Genomic DNA, 17,808 nt, shown 5'->3' with positions numbered 1-17,808 from the left:
TGAAACACAAACATGCCCTCCCAGCCACACATGCAATTGAATACAGGCCTAATGACACCACACATTACCCACGGCCTACAATGTATACAAGCAGGAAGCAGTTGGTGAACAACCTTAATCTTTCCATTCTTAGCAACCTGTAGACTTTTGTTTACTTAGCGTTTGAAGTTAATTCAACCAAAAGGCATGGAAAATGCACAGGCAGGACTATGTAAAACACAGAGGGAATTGACGAACAGTGGCTTTTTTTAATGAGGAAAGAACAAAGCCAAAAGGTGGCATGCAGAAGGTTCACTTGCTGTTCTTGTGATTAATATTAACAACAGAGCCTGTTAAAAAAATAGGAAAATGTGAAAAATCTACTGTGAATTGTTTCCGTTTCACAGGATTTGAAATTAACCCATTTTATTTTACTATTTTGTGATAAATAATATTTTTAATTAACAAGTCATACTGTTTGTATGACAATTTATGAAATTATTAAAGTTTTAATACAATTATAGATGGAAAATTATTTTATAAACATTTAAACATAGATTAAATACCAATTAAAATCTAGCAAAAAGCTTCATTAAAAAGCTTCATGAAAAAGTTCTCTTTTAAAAAAAGGACAATTTTTGTACAAACACTTCTTATATATTGCTTTCCAGCCATAAAAATTAGTAGTAAGATCTTCTTAACCTCCACTTAAAGGATGTGTCATGGAAGAGAGAAAAGGAAGGAAGAAGAAACAACTGGAAAGCCATTTCACTTTGAGAGAAAAGTGAAAGAAAATGAAAAAAATTAACAAAGTTGCCTGGCTTTAAGTGAACAAAAGTCATTAATCATTTCAAGGATGGCTTCAATTTAAATAATCAATGACAGTTTTGCATAAAATGAAATTTTTTTGCCATAGTTTTCAATTTGAAAAATGTTCCATGAAAAAAAATGTGTAAATATATTTCCACTGGCTCTAATGCAAATCTATTAGATCTGGACAGATACAGGTGATGATGCATGAGTTCTCTTATGCAGATTGTTTTTTACTACAGCACTGCCACATGGTAGTTTTGCTGTACTCCAGTCCCTACACAGTAACACCCAGTCACCTACAGCAACCATTGTTAACTTATCCAGACACCCTTCAGGTTATGACATATAGTTTTCCTCATTCAGAGGATGGAGAAAAGGTTAAATATCTTTCACTTCTATTTTCTAGGAAGTTGCTGTGTTTTCCATCTAGCTAAGCTTTTATCATGAACCATTTTGGTGGTTCCATTTCAGTGTGTCTGAGAATTTGCTCATGTGTCGGTTTGCATTAGCTTAATTGTGGATACATTATTTAAAAGATGTGAATTTAAACAGATTTATTTGAACCAGATTAACAGCCTATGTAGAGAGTCAAATGGTGATTTTTAAACTGAGCTTATTTTGGTGTTGTTTATTAGAAACCTGGTTCTGATCAACAAACTGAAATAAGCCACAGTAAACTGAAAGAAGAGTTTACTTCACTCAGGAGTTTACACTGGTATAGCTAAACCTGTGCAAGGTTAGCCAAGGCCAGCCTGTGAATTTCACTCCTCCACAGATTGGTATTTCCATCTCCATATACAGTATTATCCAAATTGTATTGTAAAATAATACTTAGCAACATATAGCCTAGGTTCTGATACCTTCAATGAGTATGTGTATACTTTAATCTAAAGAGTCAAATGCTGATTTATAATTAATGATTAAGATCCAGCTTGAAAATTAAGATCCAGCTGTTTGAGCTACTAAAACATAATTGAGTTTTAGAACACAGATTTTAAACACTTCTTGAGATGAGGTGTCAGCATTGGTAAACCAATTATAGTTCTAAGAAAGCTATTCATGACAACCAGATTTACTGATTAGATATTTGCCAGATACACACAATAGATGACACTTCAATGAGCACTGCTGGTGATGCATTTAAATAGGAAGTATTTTTACTGTGGCTGGTTTGTTGTGTGATAATCAAAGAAAATTACTTTTTCAAACTAAACTTTTTTTGTTCCCAATATACAGTAATAACACTACAGAATTTTTCCATAGCAGTCCATGCAGTCTGGCACTTGGCTCCCAGGCTGTCCTATAACTGATACTTCAAGAGGAAAAAAACATAATGCAACCATTCAATCGCTCAGTACTGTAAAATGGGGAAGCCAGAAATTTCCAGAATCCTGTGGTAAGTAGTTTGTGTCTCCACTATTTAATTATAACTTAACATTTTTATTGAAGCAGTGTCCAGTCAGGGAACAGGTGCCCACTACACTAGACAAATGCTATACAGAGACCTATGCTCTAAATTGTCCCATGTGACAAAAAAAAAGTTACATAAAATCTTTTTGTTCAAGAACTCCTCCTAAAAGATAAGAGCAAGGATGACGAAATTCAGTATACAGCTTCCTCTTGTCATAATTTAAAGCAAGGTAAGGATTTGGCTGTCTTAGGGAAATGCTTCTCATAAAACGCATACAGAAAAAAAAAAAGAGAGAGAGAGAGAGAGAATCACCAGGCAGGTGAAAGGGACTGGCTAGGGGCGTGTCCCCACTGGGACTGCCCCAACCTAGAGCTTCCCACATGTCCTTTAAGGAGGGTAGGTGAGGCTGAATCTCCTTCCCTATAATTCATATGGGGACATTTCTGGCTATTCCCCCTTTGTCAAAAAGCAAGGGGAAAGCGCATAGTTTGCTGCAGTTCTCACTGACTGGGGAGTACAGGGGACAGACGAACCTGCTGGCCTTGCCCCAGCCAGGACCATGTACCCCTCCCCTGGCTGTGCTCACTTGAGTTGCAGCATCCATAGAGAGGCACTTCTCAGTTGGCCTAAAGTTGCTGTTGTGTGAGGGAACTGGGGAAGTTCTTTCTCCCTGGGGAAGCCTGCATACCGACCCCCTCATTCCCAGCCACACCCCCAGAGCAATGATTTAAATGAAGCATGTACATTTTAATTTCATTTTCAAAAAAACAAAAATAAATTGAATTAAGGACCTGAGCAATTCTGGTTTAAGTCAGCAACAGTTAAAGACAAAAAACCAGAAGTGGTCTAAACAAGAATGTCTGCTGATGCCATTCAAACACCATTATAAGATCAATACTTGAAAACAAAGGAGAATGGAATTAGAAATTAATTGGTATGTTCAAAGTTTGGCATAACTGGACAAAATAATGAGGGAATGGCTATTTCACCTCTTATTCGCTTTTGAAGGGACTTTGGTGAGTGGGTCAAAATGGTGGAGGATGGGCAGACTAAAAGGAGCAAGTGTTATAGGCCACAGTGTGGCTCCTAGCATTTGTCTCCATGACTGTCTTTGGTAATAAATCCCACAAGGTGATTGCAGGATGTGTGAAAAAAATATAGCCCTTTATTACTTTTAAACATGCCTGCTTTAAATGTCACTGCATGACTCATTCTGAAACTGCATTATGGGGTAGCATGAAAAGGGAATGATCAGTTTCCTTTTCATATTAAATACAGTATCTCAGCACCCTTATAACTCATCTTTTTCATGCTAAATAAGTCTCGATTTTATTTTCTCCCATCATATGAAATGCTGCAGTGTCTCTAGCTATCAGCATGGCAAAGATCCAGAGAAGACAAGAAAGATGCTATATAGCTAAGATTGAGGTAAACCATCAAAAGCAGAGCACAGTTCTCTGGGGCCTGACCCTAAGAAGCGAACAAAATGGAACACAGTTTTCTACAGGATCAGTCTCTTGTTCTAATGGAAGTTGAAGGCACTTTACCCCTTCCTGGATGCTAATATTCAGCTACTAGCAAAATCAAGCCTTCCAGGGAAATTATTCAACTACAGTATGCATGGAAAGCAAATACAAAAGGATAAATAAAACAAAGGCACATTTGTCTGAAGTTTGAAATCAATGTTTGTGAATAATCTTTTCAGTATTCTTCCCACAATAGCCACATTTATTAAACTATCCCTAGAGCCCCTTTCAGAGGATACATTTCTAATAATGTTGCTGCAGTATCTGGAAATACACCAATGAAAATATCCCCCTTTCCTTGAAAATATTACAGCTCTTTAATTAACTCTCTCCTATCTGCAATAGGCTATTATGGACAGTGTGTTTTTTCTAGGCTGATTTCCACCCACTATCTCTTTTGCATTTTATTCAACAAAAAGAGAATGTTTGCTGTCTGTGATATGTTTGAACAGGACTCCATACACAGATTTATTTAGTTAAATTAAAGACTGAAGCCTAATTCAGAAACAAGGAAGCCCTCACATTTAGCTTCCACTGATCAAATAGTTTTGCATTTTAATATCAGAACCTCCAAAGACCAATTCAATTACATTTCCATGAATAATTTTTGATGTTTTTGACAGAAAAGCAACACCTCAGCTTTCAGTTTCCTTTGTATTTTTATATAATCACTATGAAGTCATGTTGCTAAGCAGAAACAAAAATCAATATATAAGTCAGGCCATATCAGCTCATCTCTGAATCACTGTGGACATTTTGCTTCCCCCCCTTCCCTCTTTTTTTTCCCAAGATTTTTCCCTGCTAAAATGTGAATATAGAAATCTAGCTCACTACCATTTCCATTATTTCCAATATATTGCATTCCACATTCATTCCTCTATTTCCCTGCACTTATATCCTGCATATATAATATGAGTAGGAATATGCAGTGTTGGAGCCACATTGGTCCTGTGATATTAAAAGGATGAGGTAAGTGATGTAATGCCTTTTAGTGGACCAACTTCTGTTAGTGAGAGACAAGCTTTCAAGCTTGCACAGAGCTCTGAGCAAGCTTGAAAGCTTGTCTCTCATAAATGGCAGTGTCGTTTGTATGAAAACTGTACAGGCAACCTCCAGTCTTAACAGAGTATCTCAAACTATCTTCAGTCATAATCAATACAATTTTACTGTATCTTTAATGGAAAACTACTTCCACTTAGGAATCATCTTTTGTAAAGCTCCTTAGTGGTCACCTAAAAGGAAATTATCTTCAAAATCACATTGCCATCTAAAAATGTGCCAATTACTTTTTCAAGAACCACAATACAAGCAAGAGGTTATAGCAATTTTTTTTCTGTTTTTCATTTTGTTTACCAAGTACTTTTGACAGCATTTTGTGACTAGTAAGTTTCCCTGTTGATGAAGTCACATTTATGTCTTATGCTTTAAAGTGGGGATGACATTTTCTTGTTCAGGTATTAAGAGCTCCTGTGTATTCTCATCTCTAGGCCCTGCATTTAGCAGGAACAGCAGCAGTAAATCTGAAGTTAGAGAGGCAGCAGGTAGATGTGCACCAAGAGGAAAAGGTGATTATTTTTTGTGATATTAACAGTACTTGGCACTCAGCCAAAAAACCTTTGTCGACATCATTAGAAAAAGAAGATTAAAGTCTTGATATTTAAAAATCTCAGATGTTGGCATTTGGACAGTCTCAGAACCTTTAAGTAATCGGTGCGCCTTTAGAACAGATTCCATTGTTTTATAATGCCATCTGTATATAAAGCAACTCCACAAAATCTCAATGTAAAGTATGGGCAATAGAAGAGATAAAATTAGATATGTAGACGCTGAAAGAGCTACACTTATATGTACACTCAAAATCCTTGCCAAATTGTGGTACAATTTCTAGAGCCATGTCTGGTGCCTGAGACAAAATTTCTTGATACCTTAAATGACTGCTTCTTGGAGCTGGTACAGGAACCCACAGGGAGAGAGGCAATTCTCGATTTAGTTCTGAGTGGAGTGCAGGATCTGGTCAAAGAGGTAACTATAACAGGACCGCTTGGAAATAGTGACCATAATATAACAACATTTAACATCCCTGTGGTGGGAAGAACACCTCAGCAACCCAACACCGTGGCATTTAATTTCAGAAAGGGGAACTATGCAAAAACGAGGGGGTTAGTTAAAAACAGAAATTAAAAGGTTCAGTGACTAGAGTGAAATCCTTGCAAGCTGCATGGATACTTTCCAAAGACACTATAATAGAGGCCCAACTTAAATGTATACCCCAAATTAAAAGACACAGTAAAAGAACTAAAAAAGAGCCACTGTGGCTCAGTAACCATGTAAAAGAAGCAGTGAGAGAGGCATCTTTTAAAAAGTGGAAGTCAAATCCTAGTGAGGTAAATAGAAAGGAGCATAAACACTGCCAAATTAAGTGTAAAAATATAATAAGAAAAGCCAGAAAGGAGTTTGAAGAACAGCTCACCAAAAACTCAAAAGGTAGTAAAATGTTTAAGTACATCAAAAGTAGGAAGTCTGCTAAACAAACAGTGGGGCCCCTGGATGATCGAGATACAAAAGGAGCACTTAAAGACGATAAAGTCATTGCAGAGAAAGTAAATGAATTCTTTGCTTCAGTCTTCACGGCTGAGGATGTTAGGAAGATTCCCAAACCTGACCTGTCCTTTGTAGGTGACAAATCTGAGGAATTGCCACAGATTGAAGTATCATTAGAGGAGGTTTTAGAGCAAATTGATAAACTTAACAGTAACAAGTCACCAGGACCAAATGACATTCACCCAAGAGTTCTGAAATAACTCAAATGTAAAATTGCAGAACTATTAACTATGGTTTATAACCTGTCCTTTAAATCAGCTTCTGTACCTAATGACTGGAAGATAGCTAATGTAATGCCAATGTTTAAAAAGATCTCTAGAGGCAATCCCAGCAATTTCAGATCGGTAAGTCTAAGGTCAGTACTAGGCAAATTAATTGAAACAATAGTAAAGAATAAAATTGTCAGACACATAGAAGAACATAATTTCTTGTGCAAAAGTCAACGTGGTTTCTGTAAAGGGAAATCATGTTTTACTAATTAGAGTTCTTTGAAGGGGTCAACAAACATGTGGACAAGGGAGATCCAGTGGACATGGTGTACTTATATTTCCAGAAAGTTTGCAGAAGATACTAAACTGCTCAAGATAGTTAAGACCAAAACAGACTATGAAGAACTTCAAAAAGATCTCACAAAACTAAGAGATTGGGCAACAAAATGAGAAGGTCCTTTATGGGATTTTGAGCTGAGCAGATTATGACTTCTGAGTAGTAACTTAATCTCCCCACTTCTCAGTCAAACTAGGAATTTTGGTCAGATCTTGCTGAAACCTGATATTTTGATTTAAATTGGCATGTGGAGCTCTGTTCCTCTCTTGCTGTTCAGCTCCTTCTTCCCTCCCAGTACGCTGGTCTACACTAGGGAATTATTTTGAAATAGGTACGTGGTCCTAGTGGAGGGCTTTCTGCTACCCAGCAGGACTTCCTGAACCTGTGCTCAGCACTGAAGCTTCTCAGCCATCAACCATGGAGCTTCCATGCTGTCAAGGGCAGCGAGTGCAGGTTCCGATGGCAGAGCCTGGCCGAGTCCTGAGATATCAGGTCTGGAAGCAGCAGGAGGGTCATGGTGCTCTTGCATGATAGGTTGAGGAGGGTTGCGAACCAGTGTTGCCTGGGCCTTCTGGGGGCGATTAGAATCAGGGACACCCTGAATTCCCGCACTCTGAGAAGGACCCTGTGAATTAGTGGGAATGGCGGGAAGGCATACAGCAGGTCCTGCGGCCAAGGGAGGAGGAGAGCTTCTCCCAGGGAACCTGTGACGGGGCAGGCACATTGTCCGCGCCGCCCCGCACTGAGATGGGCAACCCGGGAGCAGCATCCACGGACGGGACAGCCGTCGGCCTGCTGGTTCACCCGGCGCCTGCCGATGACGTCACGGGAGGCGACGGGGAGGACGCTGGGAGTAACTAAACAGAAAACAAGAACGCATCTTTAACTTAATTAGCAGCTACTTAGCTGGAGACTAATTGAAAGAACGAGAAGAACAATGCAGAAGACAACGATCACTATGAGGAGCTGAGGGTTGTTCCAATGACCATCACGGCGGTAAGAAGGAACTGAGTGGGTGAGGGGGCCAGCAGGGGTATATATGGGCTGATATACCGGCGCCACTCCACGGGGCTCCCCTGCTGGCCCTAAGGGTACTGCAGAGGGAAAAACTTCTGATGGCACATGCACGCTGCACATACACACCCAAATTGGAATGCACATGAGCAATCACTTGAAGAAGAATGAGCTGGTTATTTCAAAATCTGCACTCCTACTTTCCTCAGGGAATAAGCTTATTTCAAAATAGTTATTTCAGGAGTCATTTCAAATTTAGTTATTTTGAAATAATTTTCTAGAATAGACATGCCCACAGTTATTGATACCCCTCTTTCCTCTGTCCCTTCAGTATTTCCTTAGGTCCCTTCCAATTCTTCAAGCATCTCACCTATGCTGCACCACATATGCACCTTTGAAGATCCATTCACAGGGCTCGGATCTTACAGGAAAGTCTGTAGTAGAAATAGGTCTTTAGCCCAGATCTCTGTCTAGCATAGTAATCGCAGGACCATTCTTCTTCTTGGTGGGAAGAGCATAAGAGGGCTGTTAGGAAGGCTTTTGATAGCTGACATTTAGCAACAGAACTGGAACTACATATATTCATGTGCTTTGTAATGAGATATTGGTTTTGATGTACATCTCTGTAAGAGCATCACACACACACAAACAAAATTCAGATTGTCTCAGACAGATATACTTGCTGCTACCATACCAGTCTCTCCTTGCAAAAAGCAGGTTTATTTCTTCAAAGTGAAAATTCCTTCCCTGTACTTGTGAAAAAAAAAAAAAAAAAAAAACCTTTTATATATAGCAGTCTTAATGCCCGTGACAGAAATAGGTAGCAGGTGATAGAGTGGATCTAGCACAGCTCAGCTTGCATTAGAATTAAACAATGATTAATTCATAAGCTTTATTTCTAAAAGTTATTTTAGAGGCAGCATGAGCACTGAGTGAATGGAAATTCCCAAATAGACACCAGTGCATAACAGAGTGAGTAAGTGCACACCCACAGGAACACATATTTGTTTGCACTATCACAGTGCATATGGCACCTACTTAACCAAGAGTGAAGCGAGAGGGTAAAAATAAACAGCTGAACCCAGAACCACCAAGCAATTAATTTTATTATTGGAATAAACAGTTCCTAGAGAATGTTTCACAACAAAGGAGAGATCTAAGAACAGAGAAATGAGAAGTAGCTGAAAACAGCTTCGTGAGGAGAGAAATAACATTCAAAGGCCACACATTTCTTTGAGATTTTTCTCTGCAACAGAAGGTAGGAGAAGGAGAAGGCTTTGAAATGCCCCATCAACAGGGCAAAGTGTCAGAGATAATTCAAATGATCATGCAAGAATTCAGTTCCATGGTCTCCATTGCTTGCTCTACTCATTTTAAAAAAAGGAAGGGAGAGAGGAGAACTGTATGAGCTTCTCTGTGCAGCTGAAGGAGCATGTTGGTGATAGTCTCACAATATGATTGTTGTAACCACCCCCCCAGCCTTACTGTTGCTGTCCATTCAGGCAGTGGCCTTCCTTCCTCTGCTTCTAGGTAGGTCCAATTCCACCTCCTTGCAGATCTCCAAGGGCACTGAATGGCTCCTCCTCCAGCTTATTTTTTTCCTACAGGCAAATCTGTCTGGACACTGCTCCTCAAAGTCCATATGGTTGCATGAGTGACAAAAATGTAGACTTTCCTTGCACATTTAGGGTCCAAAATTCCAATGAACAGATCCTATAGCATTCAGTACCTGTAATCATCTGAACTGGAACCTCTAAGGGTCATTAAGTGCTAGATATAAATCTTACGATTACTGCAGCTAGCAGGGATTCTCTTTTCACTCAAGAGTTTGGAGCAGAAAGGGGCTATCATAAGGTGTATAGTATAACTAGTCACAGTGTTATCTATTCAGCCTAAATTCCTTACACTACAAATTTTGGAGATGTGCAGAGATTCTTCCTCTGGAATAGAGGTTATCTTGACATGAAGCTAGCCTTTTATTTCATTTCCCCCAAAAATGAAGAGATGTATTAAGAGGCAATGAGTGAGGTTCATGATCCTGATATCATAACAGACAGACAATTAATTACCTTTCAGGGAAAGCCATGCTTAATATGTAAAGTTTTGTAGTTGTGCAGTGAGATCTTCTTTATCTGTGATATGCTTATAATATCAAATGCAGTAGAATATTTGTTCATTGATTGGAATGATAATACTTCAGTCTCTGTATTCCTTGCATTGGCTTCTAAGGCTGTGTCTAGACTGCAGGCTTCTTTTGGAAGAAGCTTTTCCAGAAGATATCTTCTGGAAAAATTTCTTCCAGAAGAGAGCATCCACACTACCAAAGCGCATCGAAAAAGCAATCTGCTTTCTTGAAAAATAGCATCAATACTGAATGGACTCTCTCTTGCATTTAAGCTGTGATTACTATGGACAGAGTGGCCACTAGGGCACCTGTGCTTTTTCCCCTCTTCTTTTGAAATAACTCCCTCTTCCCCATCCACACATGCCTTTTTCCAAAAGAGCTCTTTCAGAAAAAGACTTCTTCCTCATAGAAAGTGGTTTACCAATGTCCGAAAACCCCCTCTGTTCTTTCAATAGAACATGATTGCAGTGCGGATGTAAGTGACGTTTTTCCAAAAACAATGCAATGTAGACATACCCTAATAAGTTCCTGACAGAAGGTTAGTGCTGTTATTTTTTAATGTAAGCCTATGGTCTATTTGAGACTTTCACCATACATTTTGCCCATTAGTATGTACACTCAAGATCATTCCATTTTAGGAATCTGTTACATTTTAAGTCAACTTCTTTGCATAATGAGTGAGATGCACTCCCCTTTGATATTTACTTCAGACTATCCCCTTCCAGTAACAAAGAACACCTTCAGACTTTTTATTTTCAGGGGATTTTTCCCCACTATCAGCCATGCATTAATTATCCTCTTTTCTTTTATGTTTTTCTCCCTTTTTTATAGTGAATCTCTTCAATTGGTTTCATTCATTTGAAATGTTAATGAGGATGGCGAGAGATGACGGGAGGATGTTCATGTTTTCATTGAATTTTAATTATGTTGTAATGCTCTGTGGCTTCCAGAGCGCTTCTGGGAGGATGTGAAGAGAAAAGCTTTATCATTAAAATGATTATTTTTCCAAGCTGATTTTGAGATTAGAGTTAGATTGACTTTGCATACAGCAGTTTGTCAATGTCCAGCCCTGGCCCTAGGTTTCTGTCTATCCTCTGACTTGTGCAAAAAAACAAAAACAAAAAAAAACACCCCACCCCACCCCCCCCCAAAATACCAACGTTATTACCTCCCCCCCGCAAAAAAAAATCCCCCAACCCCAAGTATAATAATTAGAAGAAATCTCACAGCATTGCATAAATAAAACAAAAGACTTCCCTTCAAACTTTTGAAACTAGTTGGACAATCTTCAGGGTTTGCATTAGAAAAAACAATGCTATTATGCCATGAACCTGTTATTCATCAATAAAGTACAACACTTCAAAAGTTGTGAAGAATATAGAGGTGTATAGACAGTCCTAATTCATTATTAGACACAAACTTATTCAATGGAACATTTTCCTCCTGCTCTGAATAACTTACTTCAGATCTCCTGTGCAATGCATCTAAAATTGTATGGATAACTGTATTCTATATTTCTGTAAGACTAAGTTTAGTCTTGCAGCCTTTACCAATGCAAAATTCCTACCAAAGTCACTGGGAGCTTTTCCTGGATAAAGAATGTATGATAGAGTCTCATTTCTTCTTCAGAAGAAGAATTAAAGGGAGCAAAGTTGAACTAACTTTTTTTTTTAAAGTAAAACTATTCATAACTTTCAGACTTCAGGGCCTTCTCCACATTCCTTCTCTTTTGAAGGAGACTTCTGCGTATCTGAAGAATACAGAACCTGTCTGTATGTGGGTAGGGAGGGGGAGGTATGTTATTTGGCTATTACAAGGCATCATGTATTTATTCTTTATTTCCCTGAGAAATAATATCCACTTACCTGAATATTCCACAAAATAAGAAAATGGTGGCACTTATGTGCCTTTACAGAATTAGGGTCTAAGTGCCTACTCAAGTGTTTTGTGAAAACAGGGCCTAAGTTTTGGATAAAGAAAGTAAGGGAAATGATTTGGATTTACTAGGATAAATAAAATAATGAAAAGAAAAATATAATATTTTGAAGAACATTCTAGTGCTTCGATATGTTCTGAGATATGATTATTATTTATTCCTAATACCTTGCTCTTATATAGCATTTTCCCCCAGCATTTCTTTAAGCTCTCTACAAAGGAGGTCAATATCATTAACCCCATTTTGCTATATGGGGAAACAGACACAAGGATCGGTGTCCCCAAGTCACCCTGTGGCAGAGTGGGGAATACAAAGCAGAACTCGAGACCCAGACTCATGCTCTCTTCAGATGTTGGTATAAGTTGTTTCTGAAGAGTGCATTGTATCCCCGAGATTTGGTTTCAAATAATTTCCTGTTGTTAATATTTCCCTTTGCTTAAAATACATTATAAGGCAATGCAAATTGGAAAGGTGAACCTGGAGTAAATGATTTAACAATACATAACAGTCATCAATAGTTAGCACTCTGCAAGCTCCCTTTTGCTCCAAAACACCTTGCAAATATTAATGTTAAATTTTATTAAATGCAAAATCCATGTTTATTTTTATTTAAGTTATAGACTTTCCCCATCTCTAATTTTTGTGATCCCGGGAAAACTTCTTTAAAGAGTGCAAAAAAGAGCCAACACCTATTGTCCAGCATGTGTGTAAGAGGTAGGGTGACTCAACTCTCATCAGTCTCCTTAAGCAAAGCATATTCACATCATCCCAGCAGGAAAAATGAAAATGGAGTAAATCTACCACTTAAAACTTATTAGGGAAAAATATGTTGAAGAACAAGGACAAAAAAAAACCCTAAGAATTGCACCTGTGCCACTGAAAAGGGAATTTGGCTCATTACCTTTAAATATATGGCATGTTATTTAAAGAGCTGTATGTGATCACCAAAGCTTGTACATTTCTAGATAAGGCAAGCCTCCTTAATGGTAGCTTTCTTTACGGTGTTATTCTTAGGGCTAAATTCTGGCACTTACGCAAATACCAAATTATTGGTCTCTCTCCAAGTAATAGAACTATGCAGGAAGTAGCAGAGGTGCCAAAGTCTTCCTTCATAGCCCATGGGCAGGCTGCTAAAGCTCACACACCACCCACTTCCCGTGGCAACTACCATAGCTTCATAGTTACAGTACCAGGTGTCTGGGCAAATAGAGCCATTGATCAGGATCACACATGCCTCTTTTGTTGGCCCTGCAGAAATTATCATGGAATTATGCTCCACAAACACATGTGGTTTCCATTGATGTTAAGGAATCATACTGGTTCTACTGAGTTTGCAGGCTCCTGCAGCCTCTTTGTAGCTGCATTACCCTGAGGTTATTTTCTGTGTAATGCACCACTAACAATAAAGGTCATTCCTAAACAGGCATTCCTTGTGGATTATTTCAAAATGGCTAATATTACAGAATGTGTCAGACACACTGTGCTCTCTTCTGAAGATTTTTTATTTGTGCCTTCTTGGTTGCCTTTGATTGAAACGATAATCAAGATTAAATTCTTACACTTTATCTGTGAAAGAACATAACACTGATGTTAATTTGTTGGAGAGAAAGAACAACAACAACAAAAAACCCACCAAAAAACCCACTAGCCCAGTTTCTTATGCCAAAACATTTAGGATTGTTTATTTTCAGACCTTCCATTTAAACAAGATTGTTAGTCTTAAGTTCTACTGAAAACTTTACCTTCTTTTTTGCTTGCACTTTTTGGGAAAGCAAGGGGAACACTGTATTTGCTTCTGCAGTATGCCAGGCAGGACTTTCTGATGACACTTTGCTATTTGAACTTTCTTTTAGAGAAGGAAAGCTCTCTCTTCCTTTTTTTTTTTTGTCTCATTTTTCCTGTGACACCAGACTGTCATGAAAAATTCCACTTACATTCTCCTGTGACCTTAAGACAGAACATACAGAGCTCTGAGCTCCCCTTGGCATTTTCAATAAAGGCTTCCGCTCCAGACAGTCTACTAGCTTTTGTAACTAGTGATGACGCTCGTAAAGTTTGAGAAAAATACAACAGTTAGTGCTATGTGTTAGTAACTTCTAGAAAACTGTCAGCTGCTCAGAGTTCAGAGTACTTCATCCAATATTTATCCAACACTTATTGTTATGTTGTGGGGAGTTTCACAGTATAGGAAGAAATCAGTGGAAATGCTTGAGTAGTTGCAAGTGTCCATTTTATTGCATAGCACAGAACTCACTAGCACACTGACCCCAGTGTCCTACTCAGTTACTGTAACAACAAGAGCTATATGTACAACCCAATGCACAATACTTAACATTTCACCTCAGAACACTCATGTGTTAGGAAGGGTCACATTTTCAGGATAACACTGCCATTGTCCACCAAAGGCACCTACTTCAAGGCTTTTAGCTATCAATTCTCTTGGGCAGAGACTTGAAGCTTACTCCCTTCTGATCAGGGTTTTTCCAGGTTGCAGCGTATACAGGGAACTGCCCAATGTCCTCAACAAGCTAGATTGAATAAAGCACCTGGGCTTTGCTTTCTCTTTGTTGGCAAATACACTGTTGGCAGCCTACAATTACAAAAGTCACCACGGAGCTCTTAAGCAAAGATTCATTCTTAAGAATTACACAAAAATATCAAACCAATACTAATTCCTATACATATACTCAGAGATAACACATCAGTCTTAATAGCACTTAATGGCTGCGTCTAGACTGGCATGATTTTCCGCAAATGCTTTAAACGGAAAAGTTTTTCCTGTTAAAAGCATTTGTGGAAAAGAGAGTCTAGATTGGTACGGACGCTTTTGCACAAAAGCACTTTTTGTGGAAAAGCGTCCGTGCCAATCTAGACACGGTTTTGCACAAGAAAGCCCCGATCGCCATTTTTGCCATCGGGGCTTTTTGCGCAAAACAGTTTTTAGCTGTCTACACTGGCCCTCTTGCGCAAATACATTTGCGCAAGAGGGCTTTTCCCCGAACGGGAGCAGCATAGTATTTGCGCAAGAACACTGATAATCTTACATTAGATAGTCAGTGTTCTTGTGCAAATTCAAGCAGCCAGTGTAGACAGCTGGCAAGTTTTTCTGCAAAAGCAATTGCTTTTGCGGAAAAACTTACCAGTCTAGACGCAGCCAATAGGTAAGTCCTTCAAACATTTTGGCTCTGAGCCAGGTTAAAGTCTTATCCAAAAAAGTCCTCTTTGTCTGTTGGTCTACGGAGTATCTAGTCTGAACTAGTACTTCCATACCTCTCCAGGAGGGGATGCCCTTATGGTTTGGTTACAAGTGGCTGATTAAGGGCAATCACCCCCACCACCTATTCTTTTAGGTTTTAGAGTAGCTTTGATAGCCCTCACACATGTGGTAGAACAAAATAATTCATAAACTGTTTAAAATAATGGACCGCGCTTACACTGTCTGGGATAACACTATTTGTCATAGGAGAAACTGGCCATGTCCTGCAGCCTTATGGGCTAAGCCACAGGTGTCAATGTGACTGTTTGGGAGCCCTGGGATGCTAATGGAGGTGCTTAAGATACCACTGAGTCTGTCTTCTCAGGCTGTCTATAGTGCAGAGTTTTTTTCAGAAAAATGGCAGGGTTTTTTCCCCAGAAAAACCTCACAGAGCATCCACACCTCCATGTTTTTGTGCAAAATAATTTTTTAAAAAAAAAAAAACAGAAGAACAGAGGGATTTTTCCAGTGTAGGTATGCCTCATTGTATGAGGAAGAATGCCTTTTTGTGAAAGTGGCATGTAAGGACAGTGAAGAGGGGTTTTTTTTCTGCAAAAAGAGGAAAGAGGAAAAGCACAGGTGCCCTGGTGGCCATTCTGTGCATAGCAATCAAAGCTTACTTTCGAGAGCATGTCCATGCAGTCTGGACACTCTCTCTCAGAAGTGCATTGCTTTTTCAATGTGCTTTTGCAGTGTGGACGTGCTCTTATGCAAGATGTTTTTGCAGAAGATCTCTTCCCATAAAAGCTTCTTGTGCAAGGAGCCTGTAGTCTAGATGTAGCCTCAGTGAGCTTGGGCCCTCTCAAGCCTCCACCAGCAAAGTACACAGGCAAGCCACAACCAGCTGTTGATACAGACACTGAGATAATCTCTGGGATGATTCAGTTTGAGGGATTTACTATAGCACCCAGACTTTCACCTGCCTCCCTACCTTGGGGCACAAACCCAAAGTTATAGAAAAATTCCCTTCCTTCCGCTATGTACAATAAGATACACACAGCTCCCCCATTAGAAATTACATAAAATATGATTAACCAGAATTATGTTTATTAACTACGAAGAGGTGTATTTTGAGTGATTAAAGAGGCAGCACACAGAACAAAGCAGGTTGCTAAGAAAAAAAATAGAAAGCACACAGGTTAAGCTAGATTCACTAAAACAAATGCTTGCAAATAATAATATTATCACCCTACATATTATTTTGGTAGGGGCCTTCACAGGCCAAATATCTTTTTAGCTTGGGTCCAGCAGTTCTTCTTCCCCTCTCTTCAGTCACAGTGCTTTTGTTTCCAGGTGACTTCAAGTTTCTCTTTGGGATGATCCAGCTTCCACCCCAGACATTTTTCAATCAATTGTATGCAGCCACGCCCTACAATACAACCGGATGTGCTCCGACCCCACAGATAGAGACAATCACCTACAGGATCTTTACAGAGCATTCCTAAAACTGAAATACCTACCTGAGGAAGTGAAAAAACAAATTGAAGAAGCCAAAAAAATACCCAGACATGAACTACTTCAAGACAGACCCAAAAGAGAAAATAACAGAACTCCTCTTGTTGTTACCTATGGTCCACAACTCAGACCCCTCCAACGCATTATACACAATCTACAACCCATCTTGGAAAATGATCCCTCACTCTCAGCGGCCTTCCGAGAAAAACCTATTCTTGCTTACAGACAGCCCTCTAACCTGAAATGTATTCTTTCTGATAACCATGCTACACAACCACAAATTCTCCAGGTTTACACTTCGTATCTCAGTGACTCCATAGCATTTCATGCCATGGATCAGCTTTAAGACAGAAAATCGAGTATTATGATTTTAAATATTATTATGACTCCTTCATAGTCTGCAGTAGCCCTCAGTTTCTTATTTGTAGCTTATATATAAAAATAGTCTTATATTTTGTTCTAATAAAGTGCCATCCCAAACTGAATTTTTTTTTTTAGAAACTAACAACTGTTATCTTTACTATTAAAAGAGTATTTTACCTTTTGAGTGAAATCCTGGATCTACTGGAATCAATGGAAAATAGCTACTGACTTCAGTGGGACTAGGGTTTTACCCTAAATATCTGATTTATGACTTTCAGCTGTTCCATGTAACATGTTTTTTCCCTACATTGTTCCTGGGGGAGCAGCATCAACTCATTTTGATCAAGAAGTAATTTTTTTCATCTCTTTTCTACTAATTAAAGCTGGCTCACTCCTTTCCCTAATAAAAGTCAGCCCTGAAGTTGATTCCCTGTACCTCTCCCTCCCTGCAATCAAGGTTTGGTATTTGTAACCTTTCGCTTGATCCAGCAGGCTAACTTGGATTGTCTAATTAATTCTGTGCACAGAAGATGCTCATTTTGCAAGATTCCCATCAGTAAACTAGAGACAGCTCACAAAATCCTTTATGCTAACATGATAGATGACTGTTCCTAGCATAACAGATTCTGACTGTTGCAGTTACTCTGGTTTTCTGATTAAAAAAGAGAGTCTTCATATTAAATACTTAATATTTGTTAGCACCAATGTCCAACTATTTCTGAATCTTCATAAAAAATGGAGGAGAGGAACTGTGGCCACATTGAGGATGGAATCCTAGCCCTA

General features: G+C 38.9%; 1 protein-coding gene across 1 annotated transcript in view; it reads right to left on the bottom strand.

The window, feature by feature from the left end:
• PCSK1 (proprotein convertase subtilisin/kexin type 1) overlaps positions 1 to 17,340 on the bottom strand; it is a 63,104-nt gene extending 45,764 nt beyond the window's left edge. Inside the window, exon 1 of the mRNA XM_075932104.1 lies at positions 17,203 to 17,340. The gene's annotated coding sequence lies outside the window, so the exon portion shown is untranslated. The remainder of the gene's footprint in view (positions 1 to 17,202) is intronic.
• Between the last annotated feature and the right edge of the window lie 468 nt (positions 17,341 to 17,808).

The sequence above is a fragment of the Pelodiscus sinensis genome, chromosome 6 (genome assembly GCF_049634645.1).
Source record: "Pelodiscus sinensis isolate JC-2024 chromosome 6, ASM4963464v1, whole genome shotgun sequence".
NCBI classification, from domain to species: Eukaryota; Metazoa; Chordata; order Testudines; family Trionychidae; genus Pelodiscus; species Pelodiscus sinensis.
The sequence above is the reverse complement of the archived record's forward strand: the minus strand, read 5'-3'. Positions and strand labels throughout refer to the sequence as shown.